General features: G+C 39.2%; 1 protein-coding gene across 10 annotated transcripts in view; it reads right to left on the reverse strand.

Moving 5' to 3' along the window:
* The window catches only part of MBNL2 (muscleblind like splicing regulator 2), a 106541-nt gene that overhangs the window by 72341 nt on the left and 7362 nt on the right, over nucleotides 1-26838 (reverse strand). The window contains exon 1 of one of the 10 annotated variants that reach the window (XM_088052164.1): nucleotides 17332-17541. The exons of the other annotated variants lie outside the window; for them this stretch is intronic. The gene's annotated coding sequence lies outside the window, so the exon portion shown is untranslated. Of the gene's footprint in view, nucleotides 1-17331; nucleotides 17542-26838 lie in introns of those variants that run through there. 10 annotated transcript variants of the gene reach the window in all.

The raw sequence follows: 26838 nt of genomic DNA on the forward strand, positions 1-26838 counted from the left end.
GGAAAAGCTCTTTTCAGCTCTTGCTATCTACAAAATATGAAGTGCTTTGGTACAGTAGTTTTACTACTCAGACAGATTATGTGGCAATGGATTACGCAGTATCTGACAGTGAAGCTGAGACATCCCGGACATGATGTATTCATGCTTCAGTAGACAACATGTAGCAACGAACAAAGACCTCATCTTCAAAAGTCATGCATCTGATGACTTCCAGTAAAGGAGCACAGTCCTCTACATGGTCTCACCACAGACCTCTAGAGGAACCACTAAGCCCACTCAAAAGGTGTTAAAACAGTTTTACACTTTTTGAGGTTTAAACACTCTGTATTATTCATCACATTAAAATATTCAGTAAGAGATGTCAACACTAGGGGTCAATTTGTTGCTCCTACTGTCAAAATTTATCAATTTATATATTTCTCCTATAAATATATCAGAAACTCAAGAATTAAAAAGTTAGAAAACCCTCAGTTGTACTTAAAGGGGACCATACAGTTTGAAGCATATGAACTCTTTTTTCCCAGACAGAAGAGTTATACTAAATATATTTAGCCTTACAAGTTTGGTAATTTGTAAACAATACGCTATTTTAAAAACAAGGAAACAAAAAAGCAAACCCAAAACATCCCCCCAGACCCCAAAGACTCACTATGCTGTGAAAGCAAGGTGAGCCTTCTCTAGGTCACGAGCAGGGAGAAACATGTTGGCTTACAGACTGCTGCCCAAATTCTGTTGAACTCTGGTGGGAAAAAAACTCACCTTCAGAACCTATCTACAGTGACCAAAACCGACCTGCTGGATACTCCAATGCCAAGACAATGTATTGAGAACTTAGTTTTCAAACCCAGCGTGCACATACTGCCACTCTTCAGAGACAAACTGTTTTCTTAGCCAAATGTGAGATCTTTTTAAAGGAAGACCAAGGTCAACTCTCTAACCTGAGGGAAATGATACTGTACAGTTTTAAACCCTTGGCCCAAAGCAGATTGCTGCTACAACTTTTATCCATTTACACATAAACAAAAACTCATGTTGCTTTCTTCCAAAAAATCATGTTCATAGTCTTAAATTTCAAAAACTTTTTAACGAAGAAACAATAACAATGGCCCTGCTGGAGACGCCAGGCCCAAAAAATTTCATGGCAAAATTTTAAGGTCTGGTTGGAAGCAGCAGAAAATAGGCTCTGCACGCCTAGGCAGGGTTAACCATAAGCATCACTAGCTTCACACTCCACAGCACAAGTTCATGAGGCAGCAATGTCTTGACCACATCCTACTTTAACTCAGATTCTCATGATGTTCCTTTTTGTTCAGGAAATAAACTGACCTCTAAGAAATAAAAAGCTTAGCCACTTCTTTCAGCCCGGACTTACTAGTTTTGAATCAGTGATTTTACCTGGGTCAGATGATGTGGGACAAAACACAACCATTTTCAGATGCCTCAGGACATCTGAGAACACAGATTAACCAGTGTGTCCCACTGCAAGATGCATCTTCAGACTACAGACAAGAATTGTGTTGCTTCCAAAAACTGCTGCTGTTGACCTATTTGCAAAGGAAACTTGCTTAGTATTTCACTATGTTTACAGACAAAACCCAGTGGAAAGATTCCCTGCATAAGTGTAACGCATAGGAATGCTTCTGTAACCAGACCAAGTTATGTATCCTGAACGTTCACAATGGATATACAGATATCCAAAGACTGACAACTGTTGAACCCTCACCCTCATTCCAGGAAAAGGCATTCAAATCCCACTAAGTCATACCTCTTGTTTGCAGCTGCATAGTGGACCCCACTTTCAAATCATTCAGGATGCAGACATGTTTAGGGAACACTGGCAGGTGCTTTAATCCAAAAGACAGTGGAACTTTGCTTCCGTTTTTCAACTAAACATCATTGTTACACTCTTAAATGTCCTTTTCTCCCATTGTTTGTGCTTTAAATAGCATCCAAGGCCTCCAAACAGAATATAAACTGCCCACTAAAGGACAGCTACAACCCCACAAGCTCTCTCCACTGTTGCTTTAAATTCCAGCTACTTGCTGTTTCCTTGACTCCCCCCTGTGAAGTTCTCTCTTGAGGTCCCTCAAACTCCCTGCTGAGGAAAGCAAGACTGCAGCTTAATCCCAGGCTACAGCTGGATCTGTTCTGATCTGCCTCATCAGGTGCAGAATAATGTTCCCTTGCTTCACACATGCAGGCCAACTCAACAGAGTCATGGCCACCTGCTCACGTCCCGCTCCTGATGGGGTAGGGAGCAGAGCAGGCAGGACGAGGCACCCCACCTGCAGCAGGTCTGCCTCCTCTTTGCAAGCTCCTTTAGCTACAGTGCTGTATCGCTCAGGACATGCTCCCTGTCCCTGGAAAACAAGACTGGCTCTCAGGCATCACATGCTGATTTAAGCCTCATTGTGCAAGATCCCCCACTAGCCAATACAAAGAGGATCTCACATTGAAAGATGCCAACATGAATTAAATAAAAACTAAAGTAATTTTACAGACAAATAATATGACAGCATGCTTGTAAATCGTATTTGAATAAACTACACCTTCAAAAAAGAACATGCAGAAGATTCTCCTGTGGTGGATAGGCTATTTTTTTAATACCATCAGCTTTCCAAATTAGGGAAACAAGACCAGGAGTGATGCAAGAGTACAGAGGTATCATTAATCAGTGAGTATATACCATCTTTGTGTTCTTCTCTTTAAGTCAATTTCTAATATTCATCTTTTTCATAGGTACCCTTATACAAGATATCTATTAAAACTGGACAATGCACAGTACAGTATAGTAGTGTCTGCACAGTTAAGTCAGAAGACAGGATTAAAACCAAAATCAAGCTTTTGGCTCTCCTCTGAACTATTGTGGAGTCACAAAAATTAATAATCCCTAAATTCAAGAAACAAGAGAAAATAGGACAGGTTTCCATGAAACATTATCCATTCTTTGATGGCAAATATGAGTGGGAAACCTTTCTGTGACCATAACATTCTTAAGAAGAGCCATTCAATTACAGTAGAGCATGATGAATGCATTTTCTTCCATAAATTTCAAATGAAACTTATGAACAACTTCTTTAATCACTTTCAGGGGTTTTTTTCCACTTTAAGATGTTAAGCAGCTCCCATGTAGCATTGAGGAAACTAGTATTGCTCAAATGAGGAAGAAGCCAGAACTGCCATATCAGGGAAGCTGCCCACTTGTTTGTGGCTGGTAGCCAAAAATACTAAAATTCTAATCCTGGGTCTTATATTAATTCAACATGAATCAGCTAAAGTCAGAAGTGTCAGGACTTACAAAGAAAGCATTATTTATTTGCTTGACTTGGAGATCAACTATTGCAACATCTCTTTGCCTGTTATACAACCAGTGATAAACACTAGTGAACAGTGATTCAGATGAACACTTTACACAGAGACAATCCTAACTATTTTATTTAAGCTGACTGAAGTCCAGGGACAGACTAGAAAACACCAGTCTGCTTTATTTAAACTGAGCATGACCTTCAAATCAGTTTTGCTAAATGAGCCATATTTTCCTTGTCACGACCACTAACGTGCCAGGTTCAGGCTTTTTAGTATGTCCCCCACTATTTACAGTACGGCAATGAGCTTCTTGTTAAAACCTGCCGCTTCCCTTTGAAGCTGGCTTTACAATATAATAACACTAATGTCCTTTGTCCCCGGGGAAATAGGTGAGGAGGAAGGTGTACCACTGACTGTGAAACAACCGACACAGCCTGGGATCTTTTCAGCAACCCACTGTACTACTTTGCTAATGGACCGTGAAATATTTCTGCTGAACTTTGGGTCAGTGGATGACTACAGCCCACAAGAGTATTTTCTAATACCAAAGTGCTTCGAAGTCATGCTGGAAAAACTAATGCTTATTATGCTTCAGTTAAAATGCAATTGCAGGAAAGAATTTTCTTCTTCTAGCAAACTACTTTTGTTTTTATTCTACTCCTCCTCTCTTGGTTTGTACCTTCTCACAGTTTTCAACTTAAAACACTTTCTAAGTCCAAATTAACCTGATTTTATCCTCTAGGTATATGAATTTCATACACAAAATTCTGTCCCCACCTTCACAAGAGGGCAAAAGCAATTTCTGTTTCTGTGCCTCGGCAAGCAGAGTTAATCATCCCCGGCAGCAATGACGTTACCACTTGGCCTCTTGTGGACACAAATGTTTTGCTTTTGGCAGAGTGCAGCATGTAACAGCTATTAATCAAACCCAATTCCCCAGGAAAGGGTACCCCAGTGCATTAGGAGCTCCTACTCACACCCAGCTGCAGACATGCATTTTATTTATGTTTTTTTAGGACTGTAAAATATTTAGAGAAAAGTGTGCTTATGTACTGTGAAATTTTTATAGACTGGCATGGAGGGAACATGTGATCAAGTGACTGTTCTCACCTGCCAAAGGACCGATAACATGCTGTTACACAGGAGCACAATCTAAAAGAGCTCAGGCTGTTGTCAATTTTCTATTTTCTCTAGTCCAGTTTTGCTCTAAGCCAAGAAGACAGAACTCTTGCTGAAGTATTTGTTTATGTGACAAGCAGCATCCTTTTGCACTGAGAGACAATGATAAGTCTGAATAAACCAAGCACTGTATGTAAATTAACAACATGTTGAATTCGAAAGCTGCACGTTTTAAGACTGCCAACAGCATTATTCATAATATACTCCAGCAAATTACCCAGCTCTGGGAAGTTGCATGGTACATCCAAACCAAGCTCCTGAGGCTAGGGCAGCAAGAGCACTACTTAATGCTATTAACTCCGACTGCCTCTAAGTGCTAAACCCATTCTGCTGAACAGATTTCCTACACTAAATTCAAGAGCAACACTGTGCTGAGATAAAATACCTGCATTCCTGTGCCATTCTCTCCACCTTTTACCTGAGCACAGGATAACAACACACACAAGGATGACCTTAGCAGATGAGTCAAAGAGTCCATCTTGCCCTAAATGCAGCCTGAGACTATGGCTTATATTAGATGTCTTCAGAAGAGTGCAGAACCAGGGCAGGCAGAGCGTGATAATTTCCAAGAATTTTCTCCCAACAACCTGTAACTGATGTCTTTGTATTTAACAAGTCTTGCTGAATTTTTCTTCCATGGATTTCCTCAATCCCTTTTTCAAATGCTGCTCTGTCAGAAATGTCCTTTATAATGTGCAATGAAAGTAGGGTACGCCAAGAGGAAGTTGGACTGGCTCTCACAATTGTTGACAAAAGCATAGCCTCTCAGGAGAGGAGCATGGATATGGAAGGAAACACTTCAGGACTTCTTTGGATATTCACAAAAATCTGAAAACCACATTTGGAGCTGGGAGTAAGATGACTGATTACAAAAGCTTTCAAGAGAATCTCTGTTGTTTTACCAGTACTCCTCAAGGTGTTAAACTAAAAACTCCAGCAAAAGCGGAGCTTGGAGAAAAAGACTTTTAAAACCTACCACAAGATGAAGAAATGCCAAGACCCCTTCCTCTGCACCCCAAGCTGCATCATCTAGGAACACTCCCAGAAGCAGGGATCTTAGCAACCCAACAGAGAAGGCAGAAAACCTGAGAGCCCGCCAAAAGGAAAGCAGCCTAAGCAAGGCACTCTTGCATTCTACCAGACCCAAAGCATGTCACAAGCATCTCTAACGTATTTTGGAAGAAGCAACTTATCACAATGGCAAAGTGCTTTTGGCAGGGAAAAGAAAAACCTCAGTAGTGTCTTTAGTAATCAGAGCTGAAGGCTGCCAAAGCAAGCTTTCATCAGAGTCCATTTTATCACAAGGATTCAATTCCCCTTTTGCTCCATTAGTACCATGCACGTAACACACAACACGAGTTTTTTAGTTTAACGTCCAAAACTAAAGAAATCCTCATGAAGCAGAACATAAACAAGTGCTTTACTGCTTAAATATCTCACAGGACATACCGCAAAGCCTGATTAGGTGCCTATGCCAGAATACTTCATATCTTACAGCAGTTAAAAAGACAGAACAGCGACCTAACTTTAAAGTCACCTACAGAATCGCAGATAGTTAACAAGTACCTTCAAGGATTATTTATTTTTATATTTTTAAATAGTGTTTTTATACTAGCATTCAGACTAGCTGAATACTAGCATTTCAGCAGCTGAAATCTCCCACTAAAAGCCATTTTTTCAAAGACCCTTCCCAGTTAAGAAAAAAACAAATATGTGGGTTTTAGCATGGTCTTGAAGCAAAAAAAAAAAAGGTAGTATTTAACAAGTTGGTCTCTATTGGTCTCTTCTGAAGGTAGGTTGCCTTTCTGTATTGTAAACAGAGATGGCTTCCTGCCTGATTATCTTTGGTCCTCCAAGGTGAGTAAAGAAAATATTTAATCATATTCCATGTGAAGATGACAGTAAGAAACTTGATTTTCAAAATTCATGCATTCGTCCACAAGAAAAAGCAAACAACAGAAAACCCTAAACAAAACAAACATTCAAAACTTCAAAGGCTACCTGTGTTGTATTTCACAATACATAATGCAAGCTCATTCTTTCTGGAATAAAATAAATTTGCATTTAGTGAACCACTGTTCAGCTGTCAAATAGCTATCACAAGTTCAGAAAGAGAATGCTTTTCCCCTAAAACTGTTTTTGCGACTCGTGGCAGAGAAGAAAAGAAGAGCTTTTCTCATATGACTTGCAACTTCTGGTGAATGTCTGTTTTCCTGGAAGTCTTGAATACTTCTATTTAATCCTAAGGCAAATAATGGAGTTACAACTGGAAGGAGTGCACAATAGCCATCTGCAGACGTTGCCTACCAAGTAAACTGTTTTTTTCCTGAGCTCCAGGATGACGAATCTTGGGTTTGGTGTGCAGTACTGCTACTGACCTTCCTTTTTGCTTGAGCACCAATTAAGAAGCACTGACCCAATAAAAATGGGTCATATTGATCTGTTGTTTTGATTTGTGTAACATGTCTCCCTCAGTCCAAAAAGCTCACCACCCCTTGCCACTGAAGAAAGTTACTTTTCAACTCAGTTTCATTTCAGAGAGTAACCTTTTCCTTTTTTTGTTAAATTTACAACTAACAGGAGATAAAGTACTTAAACACAGAAAGGCTACACAGAAATAAACTCAGAAAGTTTATTGGCCTACAGTAAGGACTTTGGATGTGTTCATACTCATTTTTGTACCATGTGTCTAGTTAATTTGTCTGTAAGAGTAAGAGGACATAAACTACATTCAGGTTTCTGTAAGGGTGTCCTGGGGTGAAAGAAACCCCAAACCACAACTAAAAACTACAGCCAGTATCTTTGAGAAGCAACTTCAATATTTAGAGTCTTTGTTTTAATTTCTCTTATCTTAAGAGCTGAAAAGGGAATGGATTTAGGCAGCCATACTGACAGGTTAGACAGTGTTAGTCTCTCAGAGCCAGGCATGTCCCTACGTTAAATCAAAAATTTTCTCAATATTCAAATTACAGCCTCTATTTTAACTCAGCTATGTATTGTGAAGAGAGCAATAGGGAAAAAAAAAAAAGTCTTTAAAACATTGAAAAATCAAATGCTTTCATGCTTTGACACAATGAATTACAACGGTTTGCAGTGAAAACCGAACACTTTTCCCCTTGGTAGTTTAATAGAGCCCTCTTCCAGACCCTTTTCTACTATCTCTGCTTACCTGTAACTGCAGAGATTTCTCCATCCTGCTGGGAATGGCAGAACAGGTAAGCACAGCCTGGCATTTGCCAGCACTTCTAAAGCAATGGAGATGCTTCTGACAACTGAGCACAAGCAACTGGCTTTTGGCAAGAGACAGTTTTCAGCTCACATTGCAGTGGAAAATTTGGACTGGTTAATGTAAATCTCAACATTTTTGTCCTTTTCAAAAGTTTAATTAATTTCTTGTAGTTCAAGCTTAGTGGCAAAAGGATATTTAAAGACACACTTTGTTTTGCACTTTACATTATGTATTGCCATGCACAACTTCTGTGTTAAAATAATTTAAGAGCTTCCTTTAACCATGCACAAATATCAACTCAATATACAACACTATTTTTGAAAGACAATGTCAAAATTTCTGTGTTAAAAAGTGAATAAATAGCAAAAAAGTCAAAATAAATTTGATGTGGTAAAATAAGTAATATCATCAACACCACTCAGAGATAAGAAAAACTATATAAACGTAAGAAGTGGACTGCTGCTGCTTACACACATTCCTATTCCAAAATAAGTTTTCAAAAATTACTTAAATGTTTGTTTTGAATGTGCCTCATTTTAGTGCACTATTTCTTAGCTTGTAAAGAAGAGATTTTATATCAGCCTGTACACTCTCTGGTCCCTGACAGCTGGTAGGAATTTCTTCCATTTCATACAACATTTCCAGTATAAAACAGGTGAGACGTAAACTCAAACCAGACCAGAAAATAAATAAACCAAGCCAAACCAAAATAAAAAAATAAATAAATTAACAACCTCAGTCTCGGTCAAAGTTATGCCCTCTAGTAATCCTCTGCAACTTTACTGGCTGCAAAGTTTGCACTACCAATATTTGGCTTTCACTGAGATAACCACTTTATAACAATGCATAGGTTCATTTCAAATCCTGAAAACCTACTTGAGTGCCTCTTTTCCACATTTATCCTTCTGCCCATCACCTGAAAGAATAGAAATCATGGTTCCACTTTATAGCAACTTATCAGGACTGTCCACTACAAAAAACAACCAAAAAAAACCCCAAAAACCAAAAATACAAAAAAACCCCAACAAAAAACCCCCACAAAACAACCAAACACCCCAAAAAATGCAAAAGCAAAAAAACCCACAAGAAAACCCCACAAAATGACAAAAAAAACCCAAACCAAAACAAATCTCCCTCAAACCCACCATCCCCCACCAAAAAAAAAACCACCACAAAACCCCAACCCCTCCAAAAAAATTATACTCTGAAAAGACACAAAAGAGAGACAACAAAGATGCACTGATATTCTAGCTCTGTGCTTTCTCACAAAAAAAGTTTATTCAATTTGCATATTGGGGAGTGATCAATTTAATTATTATGGTTCTGTACATTTGAATGGAAATCCACAATTTAAGGTCCCATATTTTTTTACCAGATGAACAAAGTCCATTAGGAAAACAACTAAAGAATAATCCTGCATAATGTACCCTGAATTTCTTAAGTGCAAAACTGGAGTCAAAAGAGCCACACAAAAAAAATTTTAAAAATTTTGAAATCAGAAAAGTAGAAACCTGTCCACAAATTTTAATGTCTTATTTCAGGAGAATCATTTTTTTACCTTCCAATGAAGCACTTCAAAGATTATAATCACCACATTTATCTTTCCCCTAAGTGAAAAGCATGCTCATGTTTTGGTGATTGGAGTCCCAGACAGGTGAAATACAGGTGTTTATCTTCATGAAAGGAGACTATTACTTCTAAATCTGTTTTAATTGCATTTCTCTTTAAGAAAAACAACAAAAACCCACAAACCATCACCACCTCATATTGATTCCTATTACAAGTATCTTCAAGTTTAAGAAGAGAACCCTACTGCAGTACAGCTATCTCTTTCCCATTTCACTGGAAATCTGAAAACATCAAGTTAATTTCATAAAACCTTATCACCTACAAGTATGTTTACAAGCAACTGTCAGTTTTCATTAAGGAGTACAATTCTGACAATGGTAGGGAAGAGCTAGGAAATACAAATCCTAAAAGCTCAAAATTAAGCAAAATAAAAGCAAATTAATCATCTCATCTTTGTAAACTGATGATTTTTGTGGAACCCAGTTACAGTGATGACTTAGGCCTTATGGATGTTAAAGAAATTTAATTTAAAAGAGCAGCTAAAAGTGCTAAGCCTTTGCAGACAGTATGAAGACTAAAGTCAGAGCAGAAGTTCACAACAAACTCACAAGATTAAATATCATGTTTTACTTCTAATAATATACTGCCATTTTCATAATTAGTTTTGCCAAGAGAGTTTCCTTCTCTGCTTTGCAACAATAGCCATAAGCAGTAAGACAGTTTGCAGTTGACATAAAATTTTTGTGAAGTCACAACTGAAGCCGACTGTGAAGAGTTACAAAAAGATCTCATGATAATGAGTTCACTAGGTGATAAAACCACATCAGTTTTAACATAAAGATAGGCACAATAATGCAGGTGAGGGGAAAAACAGACGAATAATGAATAGCAAACCCACAACACTGGGTTCCAAGAAGACACTGCTACAGAGGAAAGATCATGCGCACATTAGAGGCAATTGGATTAAGATTTCTGCAAAATATTCAGCAGCTGATGGAGTATAAAACAAGCAGACTACTTGGCACTATCAAAGCAAAACAAAGAAGAATTACACTGGTGTGTATTGTCAGGGAGCATGTAACTCTGGAATGATAAAAGAGTGAGAGAACAGTAACAGTACCATCACAGTGGAAAGGCTTACATTTTCTTTACTGTGGAATGAGGCAACAGTGAGGTTTTTGACAACAGAAAGAGTAAGAAATTCACATACACTGATGATGAGGACCACCAGATTTTGACTAGGACATAGGGAGTGTTCAGGCATTTACCAGTGGGGAAGCCATGGAAAAGACAGTTGTTTTGCACACAGCAAACAGCACAAGAGTGAAACTAAATGTCAAGTAATGTGCTGAAGGTCAAAACTATAAACAAGCAGTTTTAACTTTTCAATTAAAAATTGGGTTATTTAAATAGTCATCAGAATCAACAATGGCTACTATGTTTGAGAAGGAAAGCCTTCCTCAAAAAGCTTCTCATCCCTGACAGCTCAAGCCACACGCCAGTCAAGGCATTGCTCGCTTCTGCCTTCTTTGTTTTTTTGGAAGGCAGCTCCTTACAAGTGGTGTAGTTCTGCAACCAAGACTGGCTACAAATCCACAGGGACACACTGATCCTCAAGCCCCACTGCAAGAAACTCAACCCTTTCACCTTCTATTTCAAACAAATGTATTTCAGAGATGACAGACTCATCCCACCTAGCTTTGAGCACTTAAATGAGTCACTGGTGACCAAAAAGCACTATCTCCTTCACCCTCCTTGTGACAACGGGGAGACAAGCACCCGGGGCCACCATGAGGCCACCAACCTAGCTGGACAGACACATGCCCACAAGGGCCACCAGATGGATTGTGCTACTGGCTCTGCACTTCAGAAGAAAGATTTACCAACTTGAGAGAGGAAACAAACCCAAGCACAAACAGGTTTGCTCTCAGGCCTTACTCTCTCGCCTTTCAGTTGTGTTCTCCTCCTCAAGAAACTGGGGAAAGAAGCTGGGACAGATAGAACCAGAGTGAAAAACCAGAGAGATGAGAGGGACTGCATCCCTCCTGCCCTACAGAATTGTCCAACCAGTTCTAGTTCTATGGATAATGTCCAGGATACAGATTCAGTTGCAGGTATTGCTCTCCAGCTCCATCCACCAAGAGGGATGCTGGGGCTTCTTACACCACTTAGGACCTCTTACGCCAAGGATTAAGCTGAAGACTTGTTCCCCGCTGGCGTTTCCACTTCAAAGAGCTGCTACTGTGGATACTAAAGCCTTTGAAAGTGGCCTCACTGCACAGTCCTGAGCATTAAATGAGGTCTTTAAAAAAAAAGGAGGGGGGGGGGAAAGTGGAAAGTGCATTGGCTTTATAAACACATCAGTGGGGCCACTTTCAAAGCCTTTTATGCCATCTCCAATGTGACAGAGGAAGTCTTAAGAGTTTTTTAGCTACCACCCCAACTCCCTTAAAATTATGGCAATAAAGTAATCCATCCCCAAAGTGTTTCCCAGCATTAGCAGAGGGGAACTAAAATACACAAAGGAATTGTAAAAAAAAAATAAAAATACGCACGAAGCAAAAAAGTTTTTAAAGACAAGCACTAGACTCCAGGACAGCGGCGCGCCGTGCTGCCAGAGCATGTTCAGCATGCCAATAAGGACTGCAGCACTGCAATCCCCAGCACCAGCAGCCCACGCACCGGCGTCCTCCTCTGCAAAAGCCTCATTCATGCCAGCTGGAGGAGGTGGCCCAGGCCACACCACTTTTTGGCTAGGGGGTGAGGAGATGAAGGTGGGAACGCTGGCGTTGGACTCCTTGCGGCAGACAGAGGCTGTAGGAGGGGATGCTGTGCCACAGGTGAACACAGCCATCAGAGAAATCCCATACGTGTTATCACAGCCTTTTAAGTAAATAAGAGCGAGGCAGTGCTGAAGTCCTGAATCATTAACTGGGTGCAGAGGTATGCTCCTGCCAGCAGTGAGCCTGCCTGTCCTGCCAGGGGCACAGCCAGAGGGGTCTGCTGACAAACCAAGGCAGCTCTAGGCTTGAAATATGCATATAGCTCCTGATAACAGCACTGCAGATAGTCTGAAAAGTGGAAGGAAATACCTGAAAAATATTTAAATGGAATAAAAACAGGGCTTTGCTGTCTGAAGAGGCAGCCACTTTACCCACCTTGACATTAGCAGGAGTGTCCCACAGGGCTGCCAAAGGAGACTGTGAAGGCACAAACCTGACATGCTGAAACCCAGCATTGTAACATCATCCTTCTGAACAATGGAAAATAATGTAAATCTTGCCACTTGGAAATTGTAGGTTAGTTTTAGACTAAGTTCAAAACACTGCCCATGACACCTTTAAATTACATAAATCATGACAGTTTTAGAAAACTAGGGGCTGGGAGACAGCCATTCAACATACCTGAAGTATATATAACAGAACAGTAGGGGGAGAAGAACCCCAAAAAAACAACATAAAATTCCTCAGAAACTCAAGTTAAAAAGTATTCAGTCTGGATCGAAGTGAATGGCAGACAATTAAAAAATAGAAAAATATTTTCCAGGCCTCTTAAAAGCAATCATACACAAAAAGCATACTGAAAAGTTGCCTTCAGAATTCCCACAAAAAAAGAGAAAAAGGCATTTCTAACCAAATCCTATCTTTCTCCTTCTATAGAACTACCACGGGCAAACATTTCTGCATTTTCCCTTACTTGTAATCTCTAATTCTGCCTACTGTCAGAGGTGCTGTGCTCCCTGCAGGAGAGAGGATTTTACAGCTCATGAACCTCCAGACTGACCTTGTCTCTATTTATGAGTTCAGCAATGTATGACACCCAGATCTTCCCAAAACACTTCCCAACATGTTTATCATCCACTCAGAAACTGCTGAAAGAAAAATCATTGATCTAAACCAGAAAAAAAATAACAGACTTTGATATAAACCATCTGTTCTTATTTCCTGATCCACTTCTTTATGCAATGACTGTATCACTTAATCCCTCCCACTGTCTTTATTAGCTATTGTTTGTGTAGTACAAAAATTACAAAGATGAAAAGTTGTATTTTTATGGGTGTGTGTATATTATGTATGTGTGTATATTATGTATGTGTGTATGTATTTGTGTACATATATATAGATATGAAAGAGGAGGGAAAAAAAAAAGGAAAAAATAGTAAAAAAATAATAATAAAAAGAGTGTGAAGCTCTTCATTTATCAATTTGTTTACAGCTGAGCTCTTTTAACTGGCAAAATTTCAGGTATCACAAGCCCACCAGGTCCTCTGCCAGACTTACGACTCCAGGAATCCTACAAGTCTTCTGCAGAAGCAGCAAACTGCACACTGGCAGTTCTCAACAGCTTTAGTAATCATCAGTAGCACAAAGAGTCCCCTACATAATTAGTATTTCTTTGTGTTAGTTATAAGGATTTTGCATATAATCCCCCTGTTAGGTACGCTCCTCAATCTTCACAGCCCCAGACTTTTCCTTTTTTAGCATGCCTGAAATACTGAACTAAGAACATGACATCGCCAGCATTATCGGAGAGAGAGCTAGATGTTTTAATGGCCCAGTTACAAAAGACTAAAAAAAAATTGTGGTGATTGAGAAGTTGGCAGATCCTAGAAAGGGGCTGCATAACTTCTTCCTCCTCATGCACCCTCTACTCCATGTAGAGCCAAAAAGTTTGGTTTTAAAAGAAGACTTTTTAAAAAGAAGACTCTGTATATCAATAACAAACAACTGTCGCTGCATTTGCTAATAATGTATAAGGAGATTAGTTTAATTAGTCAAACAGTTAATAGTAACATTATTTGAACTAGTTTTCAGCACTGACACTCTCTTGAAATGAGTTTTATTTTCCTCAGGCTATAATTTCAGCCTGTTTACAGACCAGTTATATAGCACTGGTACACATTAGTTAATCATAATACATTGTATTAAACATATCAAATTAGCTCCACAATCAAAGGTTTTAAAAAGAAAGTACATACTAACAAATTTTAAAGCAAGTGATTTAGTTTTCTCTTGCTAAAATTTTTAAAATTTAAAAAAAATTTTTTTTAATAAAAAAAGGAAAAAAATAATTTGACTTTAAAAAAACAGATTCTTCCCTGGAAAAGAAAAAAACAATCCTCAAAAGTCAGAAATTTCTAGTAACATTAGGAAGCACGGTATCACTAATAGCTATCACGTGAAATTTAAATATTAGCAATGTGTTAAAACTATATGCAAAATAATTAATAAGTAATTTCAACTAAATACTCTTTTTCTCATCTCTCAGTATTATAAAACCTGAACATTTTACAGAGTTTTTACAAATAAACACAGTACAGATTATTTCTGACATATTTCTGAGCAACAGAGAAGATTCATTCGCAGCAGAGGTGATACCCGAGTGCCGAAAATCCCACGCAACATTAAGAGCCATTTTTCTTGCTCAGGAAAAAAAATAAATTAAAAATGGTAGCACATAATTATCTCACATTTCTGTAAAATGTACACTTACAAATGAAGAAGTTAATTTGCCTTTATAAAGGCTCTATTGTCAAGCACTACTTCAGAACCTCTAACTCATTAGAAAATTCTACCTTAGGAAAATAAAGATAGAAATTCTAAATAAATTAATTATTCCTTGAAAACAGACAGACTACACACAGTAAGGTTACCACACTAACAGCTCTGATGAAACACACAGAGCAATTAAGCAGAAAAGAGACTATTAAATGAAAAGAGGTACCCGAATCTGGTCCAAAATACTTTTAAAACCAACTATTTACATAATAAATGTAAATACAGAATATTTAGTACCACCTCTACTCTCCAAGACAAAGGTTCATTTACCTAACCATATAAAGTAGTAGCATATATGCACCTTAACCAGGAAATATTTTTTTTAATCCTTTTGTCATTTGATTTTCTGCCAGCAGTTTGATACAAGCTACTTGACTAAGCGATGAATGCAAATTTTCACTTTGGTAGTCAGGCATAACAAGGGTAACTCTATACATTGTGATCTTTAAGGTATGGAAACCAGACACTGAAATTATTTGGAAGTAAGAGACTTTCTTTCTTCAGAGAAAAGTTTTCTCTGAAAGCTGCACATGAAAATAGCTTTACTTGCAAAAATTAAATATTTGTCTCATATTTTATAGCTTGAAAAAGATCATTTTATTTGGTTCTAATTATCAGTCTTTGCCTCACTGTTTAACACAATCTGCACACGAACAGCACGTTTAAGCATCAACAGTGATAGAGAGTTAAATGTACATATCCATACCCTATGGATTTGTAATAATAATGCTCTGCATCCTGGCATGTGCTTCACTTGTTGGCAGAGCTTGACTCAGAAGACACAAGGTTGTTTTTACTTCAAAGACTGTTGCATTCAAAAATAACCGGTTCATAAACTGAGTATGTGTCAACAACCTAGCCACAGGTCTCCAGCAAGTACTTGGCCAGGGAGCAGGGAAGTTGTACCAACCTTCTCTGAGCAGTCAGCTGTGCAGAGTTGGGAGGTGACATCGGGAGTTCTGAGTACGTGTCCTGCACTTCTCCTTGAAAAATGGGAGGGGCAATGGACAGTTGGTCTAGAAGGGCCTACTTGCTGCAGTAGCAAACTAGTGTAACTCATTCCTAGGATAAAGGAAATCTTGAAACTTTCCCCTCAAAATTACATCACTGAAAGTTTTTTTTTAGGTAGCAAAAGGTTCTTCTACCTGATTTCTCTTTAAGAAACTGATCTTTAGTCTCCCTTAGTACATACGCTTATTTCTTTTACCAGTGTCCTAGCTGAATACAAGTATCTATATGCAATGTACATGACTATTACAGGATAAATAAGAAGACAACATTTTCTTGTTGTCTCACCAAAGGTTAATCTTAGGGGGGGGGAAAAATTAAAACCCAACTATATTATATACTGTACATATAAATGATGCTGCTATAACACAGCTGAAGTCAGAGCGTTAATTCAGGTAATTTCATCCTGAAAGCTACTGAGCACCATCAATGCAGATGGCAGTCTGAGAAAGTTGAAGAGGCTTCAGCATATCACAGGATGAGGAAATGTTCTCAGAGCCCTCCTGCAACATGATGGCAAAGTTTGCTTCCTATCTAATAAATAATGAGAAGAACTAAAGACTACTCTATTCTTCCAGAATTTTACAGACTTCTGACTAAATATCTCTTCTTTCTCTCTAGAGCATTTAACATAAATCTTCTCCATTCCTTCCTGAGGCTCCTCCTCTGGAAGAAAGTTGATGTGCCTTAGCACAGTGAAATCATTGCTCTAAAAGCCAGCCTGCTCATTAAATTATTCTGCTAGCTGTGTGTTCTCTCATTAAAAATGCATAAAGATCAGATAATTGCAGCACGTATTATTAACCTTGTTTTCCTTGTTTTCGTGTACAGGTTCTGTTTTGCTGCCTAGACAAAGACTTGGAAAGGGCAGCTTTCTACAATAAACTACAATAAGCTAAACTACGATGTGAAAAATTCCCCCAGCTTTCCTTGAAGAGCACAAGGAATCACAGTGCAGTCAAAAACACCCATACTTTTATAATAACAGAGCAAAATACTGTAATCTCATTGTATACTTCTACAAATCTAAAACAGGCAGTCTTGGCTTTAGTTAAAGCTTCCGATAGGGAATTATTTAGATCAGCCAGTCTAATTCACCTAAATCTTCAAACATAGCTGCTATAAACTTCACAGATTTCCAGATTGACTCCTTCTCTGTCTTAAAGCTAGGCTGCACTTCCAGACAACAACCCAGCTAAAAATCCAATTAGGGTAGCAGCACTTCTGAAACACACTGACCTATTTCTTTTTTTACTTGTTTTAATATGCATATACTCATGTTCTATTTCTGCAGAGAGCTATTTACACTGGAAATTAATACCCTTTGAAAACAAGTTACCATAAAATCCACCTATTTCACCCAAATAGAATCCATTCACGGGAGAAACAATGTTTCCCCGACTCCCCCAAGCAACACATACAGTATGCAGTATACTGCAGCAAACTCTTGAAACATTCCATAAAAGACAAGGATCCTCCTACCTTGTTTAGCCCTGTCTATTCGACACATTCCCAACGTGAACAGGAACATCTGATATAAACAAACAGCCATATCTTTCCCATCGCATCATGGTAACTAATTCTCACTTGAAACGATGAGCAGCCCGTAATGTTTTGGGTTTTTTTCTCAGAAAGCCTTGTGACTTATCTGAGGATTTTTTTCCTCAGATGATGAAGCAAAGACACAGCCTAAACTCTGTTGCTGAAAGACTGCAGCCCTTCCTTCTCACAGAGCCCTCCCAGCATATGGCAGCCAATCACACCCAGCTTCGTCAGCCCTACTGCTCTTAAACTGATCCTAACGGGATGATTGACACAGCAACACAGCACTTCTAATGTGTAAAAACAATGCATCCATACCAATGAACCAGGAATTTCCCTCGCACAGGGAAGGAGTTTTACTGGCGAGGCAAAGCGATAGCTCCATGAAATAACATACGCAGCAAAAGCAAACAACTCCCTTTCCCTCCGCTGCAACAGCAGCTTCACCATCTCTTGCACAAGGATTTTCAAAGCTTTTGCTATTTGTAAACGCATGCACAAACAACATTTCTGAAACTGCAAAACTGCAGTGGTGCTGTTTTGTTTGTAAAGGTGAGACATGCACCATAATATATCAAACCATCTATCTTTTATTTTAACATGCAGCCAAAACACACTCCGATTCAGGCAGTAATATTCCCATTTTAATACTGCATAATCTCATGTGCAGTGTCTGCATTTAACAGCAATACAACCGTAACATCTTTTCGATTATTTCAGACTGGTTGTTAGGGACTGCAGGTATGGGATGTTTCTCAATGAAAACATAATCTATATGATGGTGTTTTAATTCATATCCATGGCAGACAAATCCCATCAGCAGCATCTAAACTGAAGTCCATGCAATTAGCTTGCAATTGATGTTCATTTGTGTCAAGGTTCTGGCATAAGGACTACGATACCAGTTGCCATTTTCAAGTCAAGCTGCGGGTAGCTCGACATGCTTGGTACACAAGGTCTGCTGTCAACCAGTTTTCCTATACATTTTTCTAAAATTTTAAAATATAAAAACAAAGCAGCCAAGGATTATTAAACAAGAGTTGCAATTAAGAAAAATACAAAAAGGAGCTTAAGCTGAAAATCAATCTTTATCCAAAAAGGGATAAAGATTGCAGCGCAACAGTACTTTAGGCAGCAGTTTAGGCAATTCAAGCCATTACACAAAAAAATGTGTAAAATGTGTTTAAAATGCCACTAAAAGTTTAGAAATATGAATAGACAAGAGGAAAACAAAGCTCTCATTCACTGGCAGCTCTGTCCCAAAGCCCCATTGTTTCCTGTGGACTATTTTGCATATTATAAACACAGCTTCCCAAAAATCCATTATTCCTCTATCTAGCAAGCAGAAACTCTCCTTTTGGGCTGCACCATCTCCCACACAATTTGTGAAAACCCTCCCCTTCCAGGCATGGCTGAAATGTGTTCTTGCCAAGAAGGCTCCTGCCAGTCAGCCCATACTTTCTGTTCATTCACCCCCTCCATTCGTCTCTATTCTGCCCTATATTAAAAAAAAAACGAAAAAACCAAAACAAAATCCTCCTCAAAAAAACCCCAACAAAACCACAAATAGTTGATTCTGGTGGGTTCGAGAGACCCTGGGGACAAGGGAGGTAACTCCACCCATTATTAAGATGGCTTGGTGCATCTCGTCAGGATATTCCACATTCTTTTGACTCTGCCAAACTTGAGCTGCCCTTGTTAAAAATTTTCCATGCTGGACATCTGCTGCAGGATTTATTGACTTTTCTGCCAAAACACAGTTTGCCTATTTCTGAGATAGCCTAGACAAAAACATGTTGCTTTGCCATATTTGTAACTCACTGGGGAACTCTGGCTCCTCTACCCATGTTGGGACAGCCTTGAAATTTGGCAAAGTGCTGATCCCTTGCTTTTTTGATGTTTTTGAGGGTATTTTTTTTAATATATCAAGGTTTTTTAATAGGTTTTGCTATGCATATGAAAATATTTTCCTATTTGACAAAACTTTAAAACCTGCTAATATTCAGCCGACTCACAGCATCTTTTTAATTTTTGTTTCTGATCCCTACAGTGCAAATCTCGGAAAGTGTTCTGCAGTAAGCGTCCGATTCCTTCAGCAATCCGTCCATATGTGGCTGGAAAGGCACCAGCCCCACAGTGCGACTGAGCATGTAATGGGCTCAAGTTACAGGAGATTAGCCGGATTTCCCCTGTAACTGCTGCTCCCATCTGCCAGAGACCAGACATTGGAGCTGACAGCAGGAAGACAACCTCGCCTGTCGCTCTCATGACCCTTCGGCTGGTGCCCCACGGACGTGCGTGAGACAAGCCCTTCGGAACGCACTGCAGAGGGGTGCCAGAAAGGTCAGCTGGGCCAAAACATGGCGTGAGGCTGGGCAGAGGAGGGACAGCGAGGAAGAGATGCAAGAGCCAGAGTCTGGCTGGTCTAGTCGAGCAGGTTACGACACAGAAGAAGATGGTGGCCCTGCCAGAGAAGGGAGAGTAAGCAGCACAGGCAGCACCGGTCAGCAGGAGCCAGACACACTCTCCACAGACTGCAGGCACATTCATACCACAACACCCACCGAGAGCTTCTGTGGCCCATTAGTTCGCTCCAAAAGAGGGAGGAAATGTGCGAGTTCGCTCAACCCTTCCCTGCCACACACCCAAGGCAAGTCAGCAACACAAGCTCTGAAAAGGTGCGGGCTCAGCAGCTACCCAATTTCAAGTGCCACTGCTTCACAGTGCACACACTGCTCTTCAGCCACTGCAGAGCTTTAACTGCAGTCAAACGGGGCTGGGGTGCTTCCAGAGAGCACTCCCAGGACTCCTGAATCAGAAACACCAAACTAGCAGACACACACCCACCCAGATCCTCGTGTGGGTCATTATGTTATAGATTCTCCCGTGACAGCAGATCAGAAGACCCTCAACTCAATTTGGTGTGCTGAAAATACATCACATCCCATTTTTGAGCCCTTTAGCTAAGACCCATCAAAAAGTTCAAGAGAAAATATATGCTCTTTCTCAAAAATGGCACTTGAGTAGTACCATAGTAAGGCATGACTTCACGGACTGCACAAAAATAATTTTTTTAAAAATAATTGCTCTGTACATTGAGGAGGGACTAGTTCTCAAATAGAGATATGCCCAGGCATCCATTCGTTTTTCACATCAGTTGCAAAGAAAAAGGCCAGAATTTCAATTTTCAGTCCGATTTATACAAACATACTATATATTTGATGGCAAAACAGCATCATCTTAGAGAAGCTGAGAAATTCAGATGTCAAACTCAACAAAGAATAAACAAAGGTAAATTCCCAACTCAGAAAATGCCATCTGCTCTGCCTGACATGCTCCTGTAATTAATGAATCAAGGGAAAAATGCTTCTATCAGTGACTATTCACACATAATTTTCTGAATGGTCTTGATACAACTTTTGAAGAAAAGTGGACTATTTTGGAAGTAATAAAGAGGAGGAGAACTGAAAAATGCAGAACCCACACAGTTATTTTTCCTTCCTTACTCTTGAATCACAGCAATTAGGTCTAATTCCAGAAACAACAAAACTTGTCAATTTAAAGGGAGTTTTGCAAGAAGGGTGGAACATATGTAACACCAGCACCGAAGTCACCAAGCAATTTATGTGATAGTCAGTTGCAGCAGATTGATGATTTTGAACTGTGCATAGATGACCTATGGCAAGAGTGACGTTTTGATAAGTTTGGCAATGACAAAAAGAACTGCAAAACTATTTCCTGTGTCAGTAATAGACTCTTCCCTTAGTAACTTCCCACAACTGTTACTACGAGCAAAATTCAGCTTTGGTAGCTATGGTCTGAATGACAGCATAAAGAAAAGTCAAAGCAGCTGCCAAGATTTTAGAACTAGGCACTCATACATAATACCACTGATGCCGGCTTTTGCAAAATACCACAATCTCTATACTGGGGCTGAAGGGATGGTGGAAGTCATTATTAAGTTAAAAAGTTTAAAGAGTAATATCAAAATTCCAAGTTACTAATTGGGAACAGGTTCTGAAAGGACAGGTCTAATCTTTGTTTTAAAAACAGGCTTACCACAAGAACTTTAAGTCTGGCTTTTTAACTCTTTTAACTTCCTACCTCCCAGACATCCCAACATCTCCCTAACCTAAGGAAACTGGAGATTGTCTGTGCACAGAAAAGAAAAACAGATTATTCTATTTTCATCATATATATGCTGAGAGAAATATAAAATGGAAACACTCCACAGAAGCAGGCACATATTCAAACTACATGTTAGGAATCAATCTTACCAAAATTAAGGTGGTTCCTGGAAGCTTTCCAAATGCTCTCTCTCCTTCCGCTGCTCGCACAAGGCGTTTAAGCCATGTCTAAATTGTGAGATCCAAACACATGGGTTCAGGCACACATCCAGTCTGCATCCTGACTTTATTTTAGGATGACACCAATTCCCCATTGGGATGAAGACCAAGTACATGTGCACCATTCCTTTAGAGGGTGGTTCCAGTTGGGAAGGGTGATGAAGGCATCAGCCAGAGGAGAATTGCAGTGCACTCTAACCAGGCTTTTGTAGCTGAATGTTCGAGACACATACACCAGGTGCCATGGAGAGCTGAGCTGCCTCTCACTTGTAGCCTTATGCACTTAGCTTCAAATACATTTGACCAAATATAAACAACCACATTTCACTGAGTCACTCTACTCCCCCTCTCTCTTTATAGTCACTGAAGAGAAATAGGCATTTGTGGGCTGTGATTCATCCTATCCCAAAGTAGCTATTCTAAGAGATTCCATCATATCCTAAAAGCATCTGTGTTTCTGTATTGGTTACCTGAGACGGTCACCCTTAGGCTTCTTCTATCACGTCCTTCATTAAACATGTAGGAGATGAAATCTTACTAGAGAAGAAGCCTTATTATGAACATAAATATTTAGATATTTCAGTTACATACACTGGATGGCTCTTTAGATTTTCAAATTCAGTTCAAATAACTAAAGACATTAGCACAGAGCTAAAGGACACCTGTATTTTGACAATGTACAGTTACAGCTTTGGTGTAAATCCTCAGCTTGCCATAAGCATGTTCCAGCTATGTTGCTATATAAGCTACATAAGCTTGTTCTCTAAGCTATGCTGAACATGTTCCAGTTTTTTTTTTCCCCCTGACTGAACAGCAATCTTTGCACTCACTCACGCCTTCCTCCTCTGAACAACTGATTGACACCAACTCAAACTAAGAAGAGTTGAACTGGGCTTCTCCTCTCAATTTTCTTTTTTGTTTTGGAGGAGGACATTTTTGGGGAGAAGGAAGGTTGGTAAAATAACCATTATACTGCTGATTCCATAAGGCAGATACTATAAATCGGCAAAATAATAAGCTCAGTAAAATAAATTGGCAAACCACCTACATTGCCTTACTTCTAGAACACTGACTTATGCAAAAGTTTTTTCAGGAAAGTGATTCTGTTTTTCTTCATGACAGCTGAATAAAAAGCCATTTTCAGTTTGCTCATCTTAAATACCAAATCAAAGAAGTATTAAAACATTAAAATTTAAATTTTAATCATCCAAACCCAGATACCTAGTTTCTTCTAGATGCCCACGGGAATTTCTGTTGGCCTTCAGTGGCCATTGCTGGAAGGACTGGGTTACTGGTATGTTTTATATTTGCCAGCCCCACACAGATGTCCCAGATATAAAATTGTCTAGTGCCACTTTAGATGCTATATATTTAGATACCTGTACCCATCCAAAAATGCAACCAATTCCCCAGAAATACTCCTATCAGAACAGATCTTTCCAAATCTTCCAGCAGAATGTAAAAGCGTTATATACAAACCAGAAACCCTCTATCAACAGCTGCTGAACCCTGTCCAGAATATGTTTTATGAATCACAAGGAATCACAGTGTGAAAGTACAAGCACTATTTAAGCCAGAAACATATATCATAAATTCAAGATGAATCTTTCTCTGCTAAATGACTTCATGTCCCCCTAGTTTGTGCAATACAAACCATGGCCACGGATTTACCTGATGGAAGACTCTCAAGTTTTCAACTTCATCTGAAATAAACACCAAATGCTTAAGCCTTCATAAAAATGTATTTCAAGCCCATATGGTTAGGAAGAATACTTCCCAAATGTGTCAAATTAAGAAGTGAGTGTTGGACCTTTAGGTTTTTCATACTCAATTGGAAACAATGCAAAGGTGTAATTCAGCACTACCCATTGATGCATAAATCATCTTTAGTGAGACCCCCATGTACTGGGAAGTTCTTCCATTGCTGATAAAAACACGCTCCTTCCTCCTCAGACCCCTCCATGACTAATTTCCTCCATACCCATTGTTCTGGCCTAAGATTTGGAGTAGGTCCTATTCAAACCCACAACAGGAGGAAACCATTTGATAAATCACCTTTTCATAAAACCTACTAACCTCAGCCACAGAGTCACATGGGCATAGGAAAACCCTCTTGTATTTCAAGGAATACAGTGGAGGATATATATACTAAATTTCTGTCCCTTATCTTGGGGATTTCCAACCTACTGGGAAGACAAGCAAGATTTGTCCCCCAAGAAGTTCCTAAATGACCAAAATTAGTATTTCATAGAACTATAACAAAGATGTATTCCAAGCAAGTTCTCTGCATGCAAACCCAGTAGTTTTAAAATCAATGTAGATTCAGTTATCAGCCTCAAATATATTTGAAATCCTGCATATAATTCTAGGAATGACTGCAAATAATACATCTTTAAATGAGTGATATGATGAGAAATCTCTAATTATCCTTTAAATCAAAAGCTCTATTTTATTAATCCATTATAAACTGAAAGGCAAAAGAATGCCACCAAAACTAAGTTACATTTTGAATTTTCCCATCTTCAATCAGCAAAAAAATAATTCAACTTGCTCTTTCTAATTCATTTAAATTACCCAATTGTTTTTGCACTCTACTGCAATACAGGTGTAAAACAACCTAATTTAACAGGTGATGCTGCCTCCCATTTCCCTACAAGCTGCCTCTTAACAGCCTGAGTCTGTAGGGTAGGTGCTCAGGGGCATGCAGCAAAATCAGCAAGCAATCTCCACTATAAGCAGAGAAAATAGGCTCCAGGAAACTTCACAGAAAATGAAAGCCAATTGGATAATTTTTGTTTTTTAAAATCAGTAAGAGCAGCATTCAATCCCTCACCCTTTTACAGCAATTAATAACCCACACATGTAAGAGCAGAGGACTCTATATAATTAAAAAAGCATTACTTTGGCAAGAAGAGAGGGTCTGGAGTATGTAAGTGCAGGGTTTTATTTCTTTCTGTGAAGTATGGATGACAGGTAGGAGAAAGCTATGCCAAGTGAACTGTTGGCAAGCAACTAGTCTTTTGGTTAACAGGCAGCTCTGTTTTGTGAAGTCTATGAGTTTGTGTTCACTTAGGCAAGCTTTTCTTTAAACATTAGACTTAGATGCATTCAGTCATGAGTTTTGCACCAAATTTCCATTTGCACCTCAAAAGAGGTTGCTTTGTTTCAGCTTGTGAAGTGTCAGGAACACTTTGTTGTATAATGCCTTTACACATTACGTGTGGATCTTTGCCTAATTACTCTGTCACAAAATACTATATACATGAACATGAACCTTCATTTTTCCCAAATGTCATGTAACAGAAACCAAGTAATAAGTAGCTGTAAACACAAAGAGAAACAAGAATTGTTTTCACACAGAAAAAAATAAGCAAACAAGTATGAGTAATGCAGGGCAAGAAACAAGGTCCTCTAGCAGAAGCACTGTGTGGGAGAAAATGGCATCCAACAGCATGACCTCTAAAAACAGCATGTTCCAAGTAGCACACGTCAATATTTAATCCCACCACCCAAAAAATTAAGCAAATTACAGAAAAAATTGCCTCAAAAATCAAAATGCATACAGGACGTCATTCACCAGAGATCCAAAGATGGAACAGAGAGTTTATTTGTAGGGAAATGTCTGTACAGGGATAGCATCCAGCTTTCTAACACAGCTCCTTCACCCATTCTCTATTTTTCTCCAACTCTCCTCTTCCTCTCTCTTTCAAAAAAAAAGAAGTGTTAGAAATTGACAAAAACATTCATTTGGCTGTTCCCCCTCGTATCAGTTCTAATAAGAATAAAATATGACCACCAATATGTATTAAAAGAGCCAAAATAAGATTATAAGACATCCCGCCTGCTACCTTTGGCTTGCTTAAAAGTAGTACTACTTAGCAAAGGAGAATGCAGGGAAAAAGTACAAGATGAAGGTTACAGGTCTTTTGCTATATTTGCTATTTTGTATAGTCTTATGAACTTAAATGTATAGCCTTGTGACTTTAAGCTAAATTTCCCTGCAGGCCAGCTGCCCTTTTGGCAACTGTAATGCCACCTCATCTGCCAAAGCTACCTTCAGCAGACCCATGAAGAGAAGTTTGCCTATTTGGGCAGGGTATTAACCATCAAAGAGTTCCCTTCCTTCAGGGACAGGTAAGTACAAAAGAAACGTGTTGACAAAAATATTCTGCTGGTCCTCAGGTCATAAATACTTACGTTAACAATACTAACCTAAGCATAGTACACTGAAACATTACTGTATGAACTACAAAAGCTGTAGTGAGGGCATGAAAGTAAGCTTACCACCAAGCATCCCACAGTAGCTGGTCAGCTCAGTCCAAAGTTGTCAAAAAAATTCTTCATTTGAGAAGGGGGAGGCGGAGGGAAGGGGGTGGAATTCTCCTAGAAACTTTGATTGTAACAAACCTAAGGGTGTTTCTTACCTAGTATAGCTTCTGCTTCAAAAGAAAACTATCATCAAGAGCAGAGTAGGTCAGCATGGCTTTGCCTTGATGAGCCCTGAGAAGCTCAGAGGGCAGATATTTGCTCCTTTGGATGAACTGGTGGTGTGCTGCATCACTCTCCTAGTAACAAGAATTCCCCAACATCCAACCTGAATCTCCAAAGAAACAATCCGTTGTTGTCTCCCTTGGTGTCACCTGGCACTACTAAGTACAGTTTGGTCCTACTATTTTCATAATCATCCTCCAATAGCTGTAACAGCTACTGGACTGTCCCTTGCCTACTTTTCATGCAAGCAAATAAGCCCAGCTCCTTCAACCCAGACCCCTAGCCCTAAAAGTGACTTTTCACTGGAACTAGATATGGCAATAGGACTTCATCTAAGCTAGAAGTACTGCCTTGACAAAAGCTGTGACCGTGCGCTCAATTAACATGGGATGAACTAGAAAGACTTAGTTTTCTCCTTCCTTTACTACTGGTTGCATATACAAGGGATTACCACGCAGATGTTTTGCATTTGCTTCTTTTGATTCCTCTTTGTACTGCTGACAGAAGGTATATGTTAAAAGCTCTGCATCCTGTACAGAAATGTCCCAGAATTTCAGACCCTTCTATTTCAGTACTCTCAGATATTTTGCATATTGAATACACATCTATT

The sequence above is a fragment of the Pseudopodoces humilis genome, chromosome 2, assembly GCF_049639895.1.
Source record: "Pseudopodoces humilis isolate 2021_Gansu_Grassland_sample_001 chromosome 2, ASM4963989v1, whole genome shotgun sequence".
In the NCBI taxonomy this organism is placed as follows: domain Eukaryota; kingdom Metazoa; phylum Chordata; class Aves; order Passeriformes; family Paridae; genus Pseudopodoces; species Pseudopodoces humilis.